Below are 16,371 nucleotides of genomic sequence, written 5' to 3' on the forward strand. Positions count from 1 at the left end.
TGACATTGCTGTGATTAACCTGACCATGTGGTTCAGAAGCATTTTGAGCTTTTTGGAAATGGTGGGAGAAATTTTGAGGTGTTTAGCAGTACAAGCTGGAAATGCTTTAGATTGTTTTAAGTGGAGCTTAATGGCTAGTTCTGTTGAAAGCTCAGAAAACCAGAATGACAATAAGATCATGGACAGTGAAGAAAGGGCTCAAGAGGATTTAGAGGTAAAGGAGGACACTATTGGTAATTGTACTAGAGGTCATTCCTGTTATGTTCCAGCTGAGAACAGAGAGAAATCAAAGTTTTGATTCTTCCAAGAAATCATTTTTCAGTGACATGACAATGAAACTACACATTGATCTTGTCTCTGTGTCAATACAATGACCCCTGGAGGTCAAATGAGCACTGGACTCTGAACCCTGAACTCTCAATCTCTGCCCTATAAAACACTGCTTAATTAAAAATCACACCCAGTAAAACCAATTTCCAGATGTTTGCAAGTTTTTCCCACATCTTGTTAAAGTTGTAGGCACTCCCAATGTAACCTGCATAACCCATATGGCCCCTGTAATCAGTGTCACTTTCTACCCAGGAAGTGACAGGAGCCATCCAATACCTGACTCTGCTGCTGAATTCATGGGGTCTGTTCCCATCCTGGTTATTTACACTTTCATACGGTGCTGAAAGCATTTTGGTCATTTTTGCTTGCATAATGGTACTCAAACCTGGAAACAGAACTGAGGAAGTATTTCCCCCTCCCCATTCTAATGAACTTCCTCCCTAACAGTCACATTAAACAACCAGCTGATGATACCTGGGAAATGACCCTTGAGCATCTGACATTCCTTTGGTCCTCTGAAGTTGAGAGAACCCCAGCCATGACTCATGCAGCTATGGCTGAATTCCCAGACTGACTGTTTCCCTCACCTCCCTCCCCACCCAACAGAAAGAGACCCTTCACACCCTTTGAGTCCACTTTGTCTACTGGCTGCTGGGGTGCAACCCATAACCAACCACAAACTCTGGACTAGGTTTTTGCAGCTTTATACTACATGGATGGAGCAAGGTTTTGTTATCAAACTCTTTATTGGTGTTGAAGGAATACTCTATTCTGACTCACTGTACTCACCCTTGCCACCCTCTCTCCAATTCCTTCCCTCCACAATAACCTTCAGACCTCTGGTTTAAAGACCTCTTTGACATTTTGTTCCTGCCTCCAACACTGGCCTCCCCATTCTCCAGAGAGGTGAGATTTCTGTTTAGTCTCCAGCAGAAGGTACCCTGCTCCAAAATCCCACATATTGGCACACTGGGACCCCAGGTATTCCCACCTTTTGGCACATTGATGAAGCCATAATTAGACAGGCACTCAGTATAGCTAGGTAAATCAAGTCAGGTTGGATCAAGGAAGCCAATTTTGAGTGAGTCCAGGAAATTGGATACTGTCCCCTTCAGAACCCTTCGTCCACCCTTATCAAGAACCTGCCCCTGCTCCAACCTGGTGCTAAGGTAATCTGTCCCAGGAATTCCCATTCCCTACAGGGAGCTATAAAGTTGTTAATTGTTGTGTCCTTGATTGCACCATCCTGCTCTTCCCCCTTCAGCCCACCTGTTTTCCCCATTTTGGCCATCCCTCCAAGCATTCCTGGGCTTAGTCATGTATACAGTGAGGAGAAAGATAAGGGGAAGAGGGCAGGAGAACAAAGGAGGCACAACACCTTGCTTCTTGGGACACCAGCTATGGCCCCCTTCTCCCTCCCAGGAGAAGTCTATGCTACCCCTTTTAAAATAAACCCTGCTTTATATGTTTGCTTCTCTAACATTCAAACTTTAACATTTGAGGGAGGATAACTTGTTGCCAATAACTGGTGTACCATATTTGGAGGTCCCACCAAGATCTACACCGAGGAAAGCTCCTCTCCATGCACACTACATCTGTTTGATGTGCATCTTTCTGTCTCTTTAATTTTGGAGGATGAAGGGCACCCATCAGCTACTTAAATGCAGTCAGTGCAGCCACCACTCTTCAAGACTCCAGTGAAAAGATTCCAGATCTAGGCGCTCTCAATCACCCATTCAATACAGAGCAGGCTGTTCGGTTCTACCAAAGCCATTTCCTACTTTTCTGTCCAGGCCCAGAGAGCAATTGGCATGAGTCCTCAGTGTCCCTAGTCCCAATCTGCCTTGGATATGTGGAGGTGGAAGAAGGAGCTTGGAACAACTGCAAAACTCTGGCCTGGGCTACTTCAGGTGAAAATCTTAAGGTTCTTTCTCTTGAACCACCTCCTGGCCACCCTAAGGGGTATCTAAGGTGATCAGTGGATGATCATTTAGGGAAAGCCCCAATTACATTTGCCTCTGTGTGGCCATGCAACATTCCCCACCCCTGCATCCATTCCTTCTGGATGCTCCCCTTCCTTCAACAATCAGAAACACTAGCAATTCAAATTGTAGGACTGAGAAAAAGACATGGGCTGTTTAGTAAGAAAACATACAGGTTCCCTTTGTTCACAAAGTTAAAAAGCCAATTTAAAATCTCCCATTACTGTTTTGTGCTCAGATATCCTCAATGTATTTTTTTTTTAAATGCTGCAAGAGGGAGGCACTCTATTTTAAACAACCCCTTCCATAAACTCCTTTGGAAAGGGTATTTGTTATGCACTTAACAACCAATAGATGTTCCCCTTGCCCTCTGGAGATTCCTTTAGTCTACAGGACAAAAATAAGGCACAAAAAGTTAATACATTTACAATTATTTTATATTTTTCATAATCAGGAGTTATAGTGGCAGGGAGGAAAACAATAATGCCCTTAAGTCTGACTCCTCCCAGGTTCTCTGGCATAGGGAAAACTGGGACCCTAGCACTTTGTCAAAGGAAGCCAGAAATAACTTTGACAAAGCCAGGTGATGAGACAGGAGTTTTATGGACCATAATGAAGCTCAAGTTTAGGAATACATCCCTAATATATCAGATAAACAGTTTTCTCTGACACAGGAGAAAACTTGAATTTTCCATCACTCAGGTGAGAGCTTCTGTTTCAAGTCAGTGTGTAGATTAACATCATAGCTTTATGATGTTATTGACCACATACTATGAAATTACAAATGAACAGGAAAAGTGCCTCATTTTCATGTGTTGTCAGGCCTAATCTCAAAGTCTACCATGAGAGGAGGCCTTAAGGAATCACCTAGTGAGGAAGAGAAATCAAGAGGACCCCTCCTTACTTAAAATAAATAAGAACAAATTCAGAGAGATGTTCGGAGGGTCTAAATAAATATATTGGCATGTTTCAGAACTTATGCCAGGTGTTTGACCTCACGTGAAAAGATATTATATTATTACTTAGCCAAACTTTAGCCTCCAATGAGAAGGAGGCCACCCTAAAGCAAGCAGCTAAATAAAGAATTTGGAGATGGACCTACATCTTGCTCATGCTCCAGCATCACAAACTAGAAACAAACCTAATTATTCATCTAGAGCACAGGCAATTCCCAGAAATGATCCTGACTGGGACACAAATGATGAACAGGATGCTTGGAAGATTACACATTTCCTAATATTGGTCCTTGAAGCCCTCAGGAGGATAAGCAAAAGCCCATTAACTCTTTCAAGGTCTCTGAAATGAGTCAGGGACTCCAGAAAAGCCTTGCTTTTCATGGAGAAACTCAGGAAAACAATAAAAACACACCACTCTAAATCCTAAATCCATAAAGGGCTACCTACTTTTGAAGGATAAATTTACCAAAAAAGTTTATACCCCCTCTGGGTTATGAACAGGTTTTGGAAGCCTTTAAGACATTAAAATGGGGCCTTATTTTGAGCCCCTATCCTCAACTTACCTAGGAAGCAAGATTTAACCTGTTTGACACTGAGGCCCTAGGAATGGTCACACAAAATGGACCTGCTCAACAGCCAGTAACTTATCTCAGTAAGGAGCTTACCATCATAGCTTTATTCTCAAAATTAATGGAAAGTAAGGTATCATAATTTTCAACAGGCAAATCTGTCCAATTACCAACTAGAAAAAAAAATGGTTAAAATGCTGTAGGTTTCTGCTCAAAATAGCAGTTTTCTCTGCTCCTTTCAGACCTCAGCCAGGAGTTACATTGAAATGCAAATGTCAGAAGACTGCAAGTTCAGGAGACTGAGCTGAGGCTCAAAAAAAAGTAAAAGTGTCTTTTACCTGAATTCAAACTAGACTAAACCAAAAAGTAAATTGTATAGTACTTTACTAATTACTGGCTGGTCATTTTTTTTTTCTATGACTCTTGATTTTTCTTAGATTCTGTTTTTTTTTTTTTTAGCTCATGATTTTGATCCTACAGACTTAGGTTAATGTTTTTTCCAATCAGTCCTATTTTTTATTCAACTATGGAGTTTTTAAACATTGCAATTGAGATTTCATCTGCTAAAAGATACAAGACCTTTATTTGGTGTTATGTGTGCACATTTGTGTTATGTGTTGTATGTCTATATGTATGTATGTTCATATATCACATACATGATATGAAAATTGGCAAATATATAAGGAGCACTCATAAAATTAAAAAAAGAATCCAAATACCTTTAATTCACATGATTTAAAATGGTTCAGTTTAAATTGATAAACAGATGAAAGTAAAGATGGCTTTAAAATTAAACTTAACTCACAAGTCTCTCTAGGTGATTAAAGAACTAATATAATGTTGATGTCTATAAAATGTCTAATATCCCTTGGTTCTAGGACTTTTCTTCAACAAGGAAGGAATGGCTAATACTGTTCAATACACTTGTCTGATATTTTAGTAAAATAGATTTGATGTGTGATTACTCATATTTATGAGTAATTTTGTTTGTTAGACATCTGATTAATTTACAAGGTTAAAATGCTAACTGTTCATCTATTGAAGGGCATCTAGGTTTCTAGGTTGGTTCCACAGTCTAGCTATTGTGAATTGTGCTGCTATAAACATTGATGTGGCTGTGTCCCTGTAGTATGCTCTTTTTAGGTCTTTTGGGTATAGTCCAAGAAGGGGAAGAGCTGGGTCAAATGGTGGCTCCATTCCCAGCTTTCCAAGGAATCTCCATACTGCTTTCCAAATTGGCTGCACCAATTTGCAGTCCCACCAGCAGTGTATGAGTGTAACTTTTTCCCACATCCTTGCCAACACTTATTGTTGTTTGACTTCATAATGGCTGCCATTCTTATTGGAGTGAAATGGTATCTTAGAGTAGTTTTAATTTGAATTTTTCTGATTGCTAGAGATGATGAGCATCTTTTCATGTATTTGTTGATTGATTGTATATACTCTTCTGAGAAGTGTCTGTTCAGGTCCTTGGCCCATTTGTTGATTTGGTTATTTATTTTCTTGTTGTTTAACTTTTTGAGTTCTTTTTATACTCTGGAGATTAGAGCTCTAACTGATGTGTGAGGGGTAAAAGTTTGTTCCCAGGATGTAGGCTCCCTATTTACCTGACATATTATTTCTCTTGCTAAGAAAAACTTTTTTTAGTTTGAATTCATCCCATTTGTTGATTCTTGGTTTTAACTCTTGTCCTATAGGTGTCTTATTAAGAAATTTGGGGCCTGACCCCACGTGATGGAGATTAGGGCCAACTTCTTCTTCTATTAGACCCAGAGTCTTTGGTTTGATTCCTAGCTCCTTGATCCATTTTGAGTTAACCCTTGTGCATGGTGAGAGAAAGGGATTCAATTTCATTTTGTTGCATATGGATTTCTAGTTCTCCCAGCACCATTTGTTGAAGATGCTATCCTTTCTCCATTGCATGCTTTTAGCACCTTTGTCTAATATTTTAAAAAGTGGTATTTATATACAATGGAATATTACTCAGCACTAAAATATAACACGATCATGGCATTTGCAGGGAAATGGATGGCATTAGAGCAGATTATGCTAAGTGAAGCTAGCCAATCCCTAAAAAACAAATGCCAAATGTCTTCTTTGATATAAGGAGAGTAACTAAGAACAGAGTAGGGTCGAAGAGCATGAGAAGAAGATTAACATTAAACAGGGATGAGGGATGGGAGGGAAAGGGAGAGAGAAGGGAAATTGCATGGAAATGGAAGGAGACCCTCAGAGTTATACAAAAGTACATACAAGAGGAAGTGAGGGAAAGGGGAAAAATAATACAAGGGGGACAAACGAATGTCAGTAGAGGGGGCAGAGAGAGAAGAGGGGAGGGGAGGGGAGGGGAGGGGGGATAGTAGAGGATAGGAAAGGCAGCAGAACACAACAGACACGAATATGGCAATATGTAAATCAATGGATGTGTAACTGATGTGATTCTGCAATCTGTATATGGGGTAAAAATGGGAGCTCATAACCCACTTGAATCAAATTGTGAAATATGATATATCAAGAACTATGTAATGTTTTGAACAGCCAACAATAAAAAAAAAATTAAAAAAAAAAAGAATGGTCCCCCCAGAGGGAGATTCAGGGTCTAATCTAGTATAGAAAGTTAGGGCCTCCATTAAGTGGTTAAGGAACATTGCAGGGTTCTCATCAGGCCCCTGAGTGACTTCTGTTAGTTTATTAAAATTAACAACCTTATTAGAAACTGCCTGCATGCCTGCCAGCAGACAGTATCATCCGGGCATGGCAGCATTGGCTCTGTTCTCCATTGACAGTCCCAATCAGGATTGGTGTCGGGGACCATGGCCATGCCTGTAGGCATGGTGTTATTGGTCAAATAAACCTAGTCTGCATGATCCTGTGCAGCTACCCGAACTTGAGTGCATTCATCTGGGGCAAAGGTGGAGGTGGAGGATGACATGAACATCATACCAAGAAAGGTCATATGTGGGGGGCCACTCTGAATAATCCACATCTTCCAGTTCTGAAGCAAGGGGCTCTGACCAACTACGACATTTCATGGTGACTTGGGTGTTGTCCCAGCTCGGATAGAGAGGAGGGTCTTCAGATGTAGGTGTTACCCCTGGGTTTGAGTTACACTCACCTGTCCCTTGTAACCTTGCCCCTCTGGCCTCTTTTAGATAGAACTTTCTGAAGAACAAGAGTCCCCTCAATAAAAACCCACTTCCAAATGTGCTCGCTCTCTCTCCCCAGCCTCTCATGTCTTTCTCTTGCTCTCCCTTGGGGATACTGAAGCCAGGAGTGGAGAAGCCATCCTGAAGCTTGTGTAAAGGTAAATTGTGTCTGTGTTTATTTGGTGTCCCTGCAAATTCACATGAGCTGCCCATTCAGGTTGAGGGTGGCAGCCATAGGCTTGGGAAAATATTTCAATTCTTTGATATAGGTAGTGGGGCCAGCAGAAAAGGAGCTGAAGCATTTTTTGATTTGGGAGAGGTCTTATAGAGGAAAAGGGACATGAACCCAGTAGATGCCTTCAGATCCTGCCACCTCACTGAGAGGACAGAGAAGTTCAGGATCTTAATTCATTTGGCAGAATCTGGTATGGGCACTTACTGGGAACAGACAGGGAGGTAGGGTGGGCTAAGTTAGGTGGAGCTGGTTCCGGATAAGTAGGAGGGTGAGGACAGGAGGGTCTAGAGGGTGGTAACCTCTCGGAGGTTCAGTAAGCAAAGAGGGGTCAGGGTCAGGAGCAGAAGGGGACTTGGAAGGAGGAGTTTCTTTAGCGAGGAGGACTTGGAAAGTGGAGCAGATAGAGCAGAAAGAGGGGCTGGAGTCCAAGTCCCAAAAGACCTGAACATAAGGAACCTCTAACCACTTTTCCATCCGTTGGCAGAAATTGTCCAAATCAGTGAGAATTTTAAAATCAAAAGTCCTCTCAGGAGGCCATTTAGAGCCATTATCTAAAGTGTATTGTGGCCAGGCCATAGTGGAATAGAAAAGGAGCCATTTACGGCTTAAATCCTGAGAAAGTCTCAATTTGGAAAAATTATGGTATATACACCTCAAAGGAGTTTGGGAGTCCAGAGTGGACTCTGTATTTCCCAAGATGTTTAGACACCCCTGGTGAGCAAGAAGGAAAAGTCACCCCAATTACCTACTCTGCTCACTGGAGAATGGAGTGGCCTGGCCAGGGACTGAGATGTCCACTGGGGGCCAGGACATGTCAGGAGGAGAGTCTCTGATGTGACCGTGATTTATGGACAGAGTCCCCACAATCAAGAGGGAGTAGAAAGACCAAAGAGAAAGGGGCTTACGGCTTACCCCATGTCTGCCGGATTGGATGAGGGCGAGTGGTCTAGAGGTCCCCGTTCATTCCAGTGGCGGAGAGGAGCAGCCTCAACCCCTAATGTAAAGCAGAAAGGGGCGCTGAGATCAGTAACCACCGAACAAGAATGAGCCACCAAAAGAAGGTTTATTGAGGGTGCTCCAGCGAGGTTCACTGGTCCGTGAAAGGGTGAGCGCCGGGGAAGTCGCAGCAGGAAAGGCAACAACAATACTAATAAGGGAAACTGGAGGGAGGAGGGCCTAGACCATCTTAATTGCAGCTACAGACAGCAGGTTTGCTGGGGAGTTTAGGGGGATCATGTTTGTCGAAGGTTGGGCAAGGATGATTGAACTGATGGGGCCATTGCTTCTGCTGGTGGGACCCAGGGTGGTTGGGGTCCATTGCCGTGTCAGCTTCTGATTGGCCATTTCAGGTCACCTCAGCCGGGTGGAAAGTCCCTGCCCATAGCACCATGACAGGGGAGGGGAAGGGAAGCCAGCCAACCTCACAGTTTTCTCTCAATCCAGTACGTTTTTGAAAGCCACAAGGCCTTTATTTTTTGGTTCTGTGTTTATGTGTGTACAACAGTGTCCTCTCCACTTGTGTTTGTGTATAAAAATCGGCCTGTAGATGAATGAGTGCTCATAAGTTAAAATAAAAAAAAAAAAGATCCAAATACATTTAATTCACAGGATTTAAAAATTTCACTTTACATAGATGCAAAAATCCTCAATAAAATTCTGGCAAATTGGATACAAAAACATATCAAAAAGATCGTGCACCATAACCAAGTGGGATTCATTCCTGGGATGCAAGGCTGGTTCAATATACAGAAATCAATAAATGTAATTCACCACATCAATAGACTTAAAGATAAGAACCATATGATCATCTCGATAGATGCTGAAAAAGCATTCGACAAAATACAGCACCACTTTATGTTCAAAACACTAGAAAAATTAGGGATAACAGGAAATTACTTCAACATGGTAAAAGCTATATACGCTAAGCCTCAGGACAGCATCATTCTAAATGGAGAAAAATTGAAGGCATTCCCTCTAAAATCTGGAACCAGACAGGGATGCCCTCTCTCACCACTTCTATTCAACATAGTTCTGGAAGCACTAGCCAGAGCAATTAGACAGACGAAAGAAATTAAAGGCATAAAAATAGGAAAAGAAGAACTTAAATTAGCACTATTTGCTGATGATATGATCCTATACCTAGCAGACCCGAAAAGTTCAACCAAGATACTTCTAGAACTAGTAAATGAATTCAGCAAAGTGGCAGGATATAAAATCAATACCAATAAATCAAAGACATTCCTGTATATCAGTGACAAATTCTCTGAAATGGAAATGAGGACAACTACTCCATTCACAATATCCTCAAAAAAATAAAATAAAATACCTGGGAATCAACTTAACAAAAGAGGTGAAAGATCTATACAATGAAAACTACAGAACCCTGAAGAAAGAAATAGAAGAAGACCTTAGAAGATGGAAGGATTTACCTTGCTCATGGATTGGTAGAATTAATATTATTAAGATGGTCATATTACCAAAAGCACTTTACAGATTCAATGCGATTTCCATCAAAATCCCAATGACATTCCTTGCAGAAATAGAAAAAGCAATCATGAAATTCATCTGGAAAAATAAGAGACCCAGAATAGCTAAAGTAATTCTAAGCAGGAAGAGTGAAATTGGTGGCATCGCGATTCCAGATTTTAAACTATACTATAGAGCAATAGTAACAAAAACAGCATGGTACTGGCACCAAAACAGGCTGGTAGACCAATGGTACAGAATAGAGGACACAGAGACAAATCCACAAAATTAGAACTACCTTATATTAGACAAAGGTGCTAAAACCATGCAGTGGAGAAAGGATAGCATCTTCAACAAATGGTGCTGGAAGAACTGGAAATCCATATGCAACAAAATGAAATTGAATCCCTTTCTCTCACCATGCACAAAAGTCAACTCTAAATGGATCAAGGAGCTAGGAATCAAACCAGAGACTCTGCATCTAATAGAAGATAAAGTTGGCCCTAATCTTCATTACGTGGGGGCAGGCCCCAAATTTCTTAATAAGACACCTATAGCACAAGAGTTAAAACCAAGAATCAACAAATGGGACGAATTCAAACTAAAAAGTTTTTTCTCAGCAAGAGAAATAATATGTGAGGTGTATAGGGAGCCTACATCCTGGGAACAAAATTTTACCCCTCACACATCAGATAGAGCTCTAATCTCTAGAATATACAAAGAACTCAAAAAGTTAAACAACAAAAAAGCAAATAACCCAATCAACAAATGGGCCAAGGACTTGAACAGAAACTTCTCAGAAGAGTATATACAATCAATCAACAAATACATGAAAAAATGCTCACCATCTCTAGCAATAAGAAATGCAAATTAAAACTACTCTAAGATACCATCTCACTCCAATAAGAATGGCAGCCATTATGAAGTCAGACAACAATAAGTGCTGGCGAGGATGTGGGGAAAAAGGTACACTCATACATTACTGCAAATTGGTGCAGCCAATTTGGAAAGCAGTATGGAGATTCCTTGGAAAGCTGGGAATGGAAACACCATTTGACCCAGCTCTTCCCCTTCTTGGACTATACCCAAAAGACCTAAAAAGAGCATACTACAGGGACACAGCCACATCAATGTTTATAGCAGCACAATTCACAATAGCTAGAATGTGGAACCAACCTAGATGCCCTTCAATAGATGAATGGATTAAAAAATGTGGCATTTATACACAATGGAATATTACTCAGCACTAAAAAATAACAAGATCATGGCATTTGCAGGCAAATGGATGGCATTAGAGCAGATTATGCTAAGTGAAGTTAGCCAATCCCTAAAAAAAAAAAAAAAAAAAAAAAAAAATGCCGAATGTCTTCTCTGATATAAGGGGGGTGACTCAAAATGGGATAAGGAGGAAGAGCATGAGAAGAAGACTACCACTAAATAGGGAAGAGAGGTGGGAGGGAAAAAGAGGGAGAAGGGGAGTTGCACGGATGATGGAAAGGAGAACCTCATTGTTATACAGAATACCTACATGATGTTGTGATGAGAAAAAGAAAAAAAAAAAGTGTGTCACATTAGATTGGATAGAGAGAAAGGATGGGAGAGGAGGGGAGGAGTAGGAGGGATAGGAAGGGCATCAGAATAGAATAGACAATATGATTGATGTATGTACATTCCATGTATGTATTATATGTCAAAATGCATTCTGCTGTCATGTATGACTAAAAAAATAAAAATAAATTGTATAATAAAAAAAAATTCACTTTACATTAAGTAAACGAATGAGAATAAAAGATGTCTATAAATTTACTAGCTCATACGTTTTTCCAGGTTGTCAAACAACTAATAAAATGTTCATGTATAAATCCATTGTTTCTAGGATTCTTTCCTCAACAAGGAAGAGGTGACTGATGTTCAACACACTTGTCTGATACCTTGGTTCTTACAGTTAAAAATCAGTAAATTGGATTTGACATATATGGGATTAATCATGAATGTGTTTGTTAGAGACATCTGATTAATTTTCAAAGTTACTTCTTAGATTCCATGGGGTGATATACTTGAGCATTGTCTGTGTTTTCACAAATTGGTAAATAATCAGGTATGGTTCTATGTTCAAGGGATCCAAAAGTTTCAACTGCATTTTAATTAGAACATTGTAAAGGAAATGTTTCTGGGTAAGAAAGTCTTTGTGTGGTAAAGTAAGCAACCAGAGGGTCTGAGTAAGTAACAAGAAGATCTATGAAAGTAAAGGGCAAACTTCAACAAGTTTGTGTGTAACAAACTTATTGATATATATATATATATCACTATCAGTTAAAACTATTCAAGGTTTATCTCAAGGTCAAATACTAATTACTGATATATAAAATTAAGGTTTAATCTATGTGTTAAAGTAACAAGGATTTCTTCTGGGCATGATGGTGCATATCTGTAATCTCAGTGGCTTGGGAGGTTGAGGCAGGAGGATTGCAAGTTCAAACCCAGCCTCAGCAAAAGTGAGGCACTAAGCAACTAGTGAGACCTTGTGCCTAAATAAAATATAAAATAGGGCTGGGGATGTGGCTCAGTGGTTGAGTGCCCCTGATTTCAATCCCCAGTACAAAAAAAAAAAAAGTAAAAAAGGATTTCTTAAAACATTAATTTACTTTTAACATTGTATGTGTTCAGTTTTATTATTTAGAGCAACTAGCCTTAAAGAAATCAGGGTATGTACAACTCCAATTAAATAACAACTATTATTTTACATTACAGAGCCTAGATTTTCTTTAAAAACTGAACTTAATTTAATATAAAACTTAATTTAATATGTACTTGTGGTGTTATTATTGACTTCTTGACATACTAAATGTGTTCTTATCTTCCAGGTATACAAGTCTTTAAGGTAGGAGATTTTAAAGAACATTTTTTATCAAGCTGGTGTTCTCAAACTAAAGTTATCTGCAGTGGTAATTTTAGACTTATAAGAATAGAAAATTTAATTAGGGATTTATTTATATCATTTAATGTTTTATAACTGAACCAGACCTTAGGTTACCTTTTACACTGGGATAAAAATTTAAATGTATTTCTTTTATTTATTTATCTTTTTAGCACTGGGGATTGAATTCAAGGGCACTTGGCCACTGAGCTACATCCCTAGCCCCATTTTGTATTTTACTTAGAGACAGGGTCTCACTGAGTCACTTAATGCCTCATTGTTGCCTGTGCCACCACAACTGGATAAAAATTTAAATGTATTTCTGAAAGATAATAAGAGCCTGGTCTGTTTAAAAGTTAATATTGGGAAATATAAAAGCACTTTACCACTTTTCCACAAAAATAAAATTAAAAGTTCTCTTAGCCTTTGATTCATGTTTCAGATGCAATGTTGTATTGTGTCATTTGTGAAGCCCCCCCCCCCCCGCCCCTTACCTTACTAACTGTTAGAATGGCTCCAAAATATACCAGAATTTAGCTCATTTAAAGTTGTGTTTAAGAGATTGATTTTTGTTGTATTTTATTTGTATTTTTCTTGTAAAATATAAGGATATAAGGCAGATAGGATATACGACTGTCTTCTAGTACTAATACAGACCCCAATCAAATAAAAGGGATAAAAGACTGTAAAAGTCAAAACCCTCTTACTTTAAGATTGATAAACCTGGCTTGCTGGATGATTAAGATCAAGGCTTAAAGATTCATGTTAAGAATAAAAGAGCCAAGAAAACCAATATTTGACTCTTGCCCTCTGAGCTAGCTTGAACCCAGAGAACAAGGGGACTTCTCTAAGGGCTTTGAAACTCTGGATCACATGACACCCCAATCAGGGAGACTAATGAGACCACTGGAGACTGAAAAGCCAATTAATCCAGGCATACTGCAAAGAGGAGGGTCATCAGAGAAGGGAGACATCCCTGACACTTCCAAGGGAAGTGAGAACTTGACCTGGCAAATGGCACTAGCAGAACTAAGAGGCTGCTCACAAGTTTCTCCAAGAGTGACCCCTGAGGAAACTCAGTTGACTCTTAACAGAAGACAGGAACAAGGTTGATTTGACCAGCTTTATTTTGAATATCTAGCAAAACAGTTATAATCAAAGCACAGCCATAATTGGGCATTTAAAAGAATAAGTTCTTTAAATAGAACTTAAGATGTACACTTGTGTCTGTCCCACAGCCCCAGTGGCCCCCATCCCATTCTGAGGAATTGTTTCTTTGTGAGGCTTATATATACCCCTGCCTATAGAAAATTGGAGTGGCCTCTGTACCTTGGTATCCCTTACTCCTCAAATTGACATTTTACCTAAGAACCAAAAGTTTGCCTATCCCAATAATGGCACACACCAGACATAGGAGAGCCCTTCAGTTTATTCCCTCACTCATAGGGCAAAAACCATCTGCTAGGATTGGTACAGGTGCAGCAGGAATGGAAACCTCAATTCATTACTATAAAATGATATCAGAACATGTTATTAAAACATCCAATGGGTTGTCAGCTGTTTTAGTCAGCTTTTTTGCTGCTGTGACTAAAAGATCTGAAACCAGCATCACCGTAGAGTAGGAAAGGTTTATTTGAGGGCTCATGGTTTCAGAAGTCTTAGTCCATGGAAGGCCGGCTCCATTCCTTGGGGCTCAAGGTGAGGCAGAACATCAAGGCAGAAGAGTGTGGCAGAGGGAATTAGCTCTCATGAAGATCAGAAAGCATAGAGAGAAATATAAGTCCTCACTTGCCTGATAAAAATATATATCCCAAAGCCACACCACAATGTCCACCTCCTCCAGCCATATCCTACCACTTCAGTTACTGCTCAGTAAATCCCTATCAGGGGATTAATTCATTGATTGGGTTAAGACTCTCACAACCCAATCATTTCTCCTTTAACCTTCTTGCATTGTCTCACACATGAGGTTTTGGAGGACACTTCACATCCAAACCTTAAAACTGACTCAGTACTGACTTTACAAAATTGGATTCCCTGGCATCTGTCTTCCTGCAAAACCGGTCGGAGGAGAATGCTATTGCTATGTAAACCAATTGGGAGTGGTAAGAGATAAGGTCAAATGGCTCAGGACCAATGGAATATGGAGGGTGTGTCTGACTCAGGAGATCTGAAATGGTGATTCTCAATATAATAAAGTGAAAAATGTTATCTCTCTTAACATTTTCTTTCAAGGAATTCTACCACACAGCATGTGTATTAGACCCCTATGTTTTATTGTCTGGACCCATTCAAATACAATATCATGCCTCACAAAACATATTATGTTAAATGTGAAAACTGTATGCTACAACAGTGTGAATTGAACTTATGACAAAGTCCAGGACAAATTGTTAAGATTCTCAAAAAGCCAGTAGCCACCTGGCAAGTAGCATTGAAGAAAAAGAATGCCATGGCTGTGGCGTTCATGCATGAATTACTATGCCATCTGAAACACTGTGCTACATGCTTTATCTGGTGGCTGACATTTGTTGTTGTTATTTTGACTGGTATTATTGCCTCTGCCTCCATTACAGCAATAGTATTGCATCAGCAGGCCCGAACTATCATTATCTTCAACAACTCCATAAAAATTATATTGATACCTGGCAAACTCAAGTACATTTTTTGTGTATGTGGGATTGAACCCAGGGCCTTGTGCATTTGAGGTAAGCACTCTACCAACTGAGCTATATGCCCGGCCCTCAAGTACATATTGATCAGGAAATACTGAGTGAAGTTCAACAACTAAAATATCCTATTATTTGGCTAGGAGAATAAGTACAAGATTTATGCTGGGCTTCAATGCCATTATAAATGTGTGTTAATAGAGTTTCATATAATGATACTGAGATTCAATGGCATAACATAGTAATCATATGTAATCTAATGGGACTTGATCCTTTTCATAATGCTTCTTGGGATGTGTTAAAGTTATAATCTCAGGTTCTGGATATGGTTAATACAAAAACACCTACTTTAGATAATGAAGAGATTTGAAGCAATTTAGCTGATTGGATTTCTTCCCTTAACCCTTTTAAATACTTTTCTACACATATAGCTGGATTACTAGCTATAACTACATTGTTAATCTCATTTCTGTTCTTGTTTTGCATAGTCTGTCAAGCAGGGTGGAGACAGTTAAACCATCAGGAAAGTATGGTTTCAAGGTTAATCATGCTTGCTGTGCTTCAAAGGACCCTAACTCCTGAAATCATGGAAAGTGCATCCTGAGTTTGATTAGATCACAATGGTTTTGATTAAGAAAAATAAGGTACCCTATTTTTACCTGCTAAAATTGTTTTCTTAGTATTAGTACATTAGTTAATCTTCACTTTTTTAATGCTAACATTGTTTTCCTAGCACTAGCAAATCAGTTAATCTTCACCTCTTCTTATAATAATCTGTCTTCTCCCTATAAATGTAATTTTGTAGAGGAACAGTTTTCTTAGGAGATGGTCTGTGCAATTTGAACTGCCTCTCAAAACACCTCAAGCCATGCTCTTTTCGCACTCCTAGCCTGACTATCTGAGAACACAAAAGAGGACTTTACCTGAGCCTCAATTCTCCTCCCACATATATATACCCCTTAAGCACAAACCCCCAAGGTCCCCTTGTTTCTCTTCAAAAACTCTGAAGAGAAAGGGGTCCCCACACATCACCCTTATCAGCAGGAAATAGCCGGATTCAATATCATTGACTCCTGTTCATTTTCTCTTTTCACCATCTGG

Source organism: Marmota flaviventris, chromosome 12 (genome assembly GCF_047511675.1).
Source record: "Marmota flaviventris isolate mMarFla1 chromosome 12, mMarFla1.hap1, whole genome shotgun sequence".
NCBI classification, from domain to species: domain Eukaryota; kingdom Metazoa; phylum Chordata; class Mammalia; order Rodentia; family Sciuridae; genus Marmota; species Marmota flaviventris.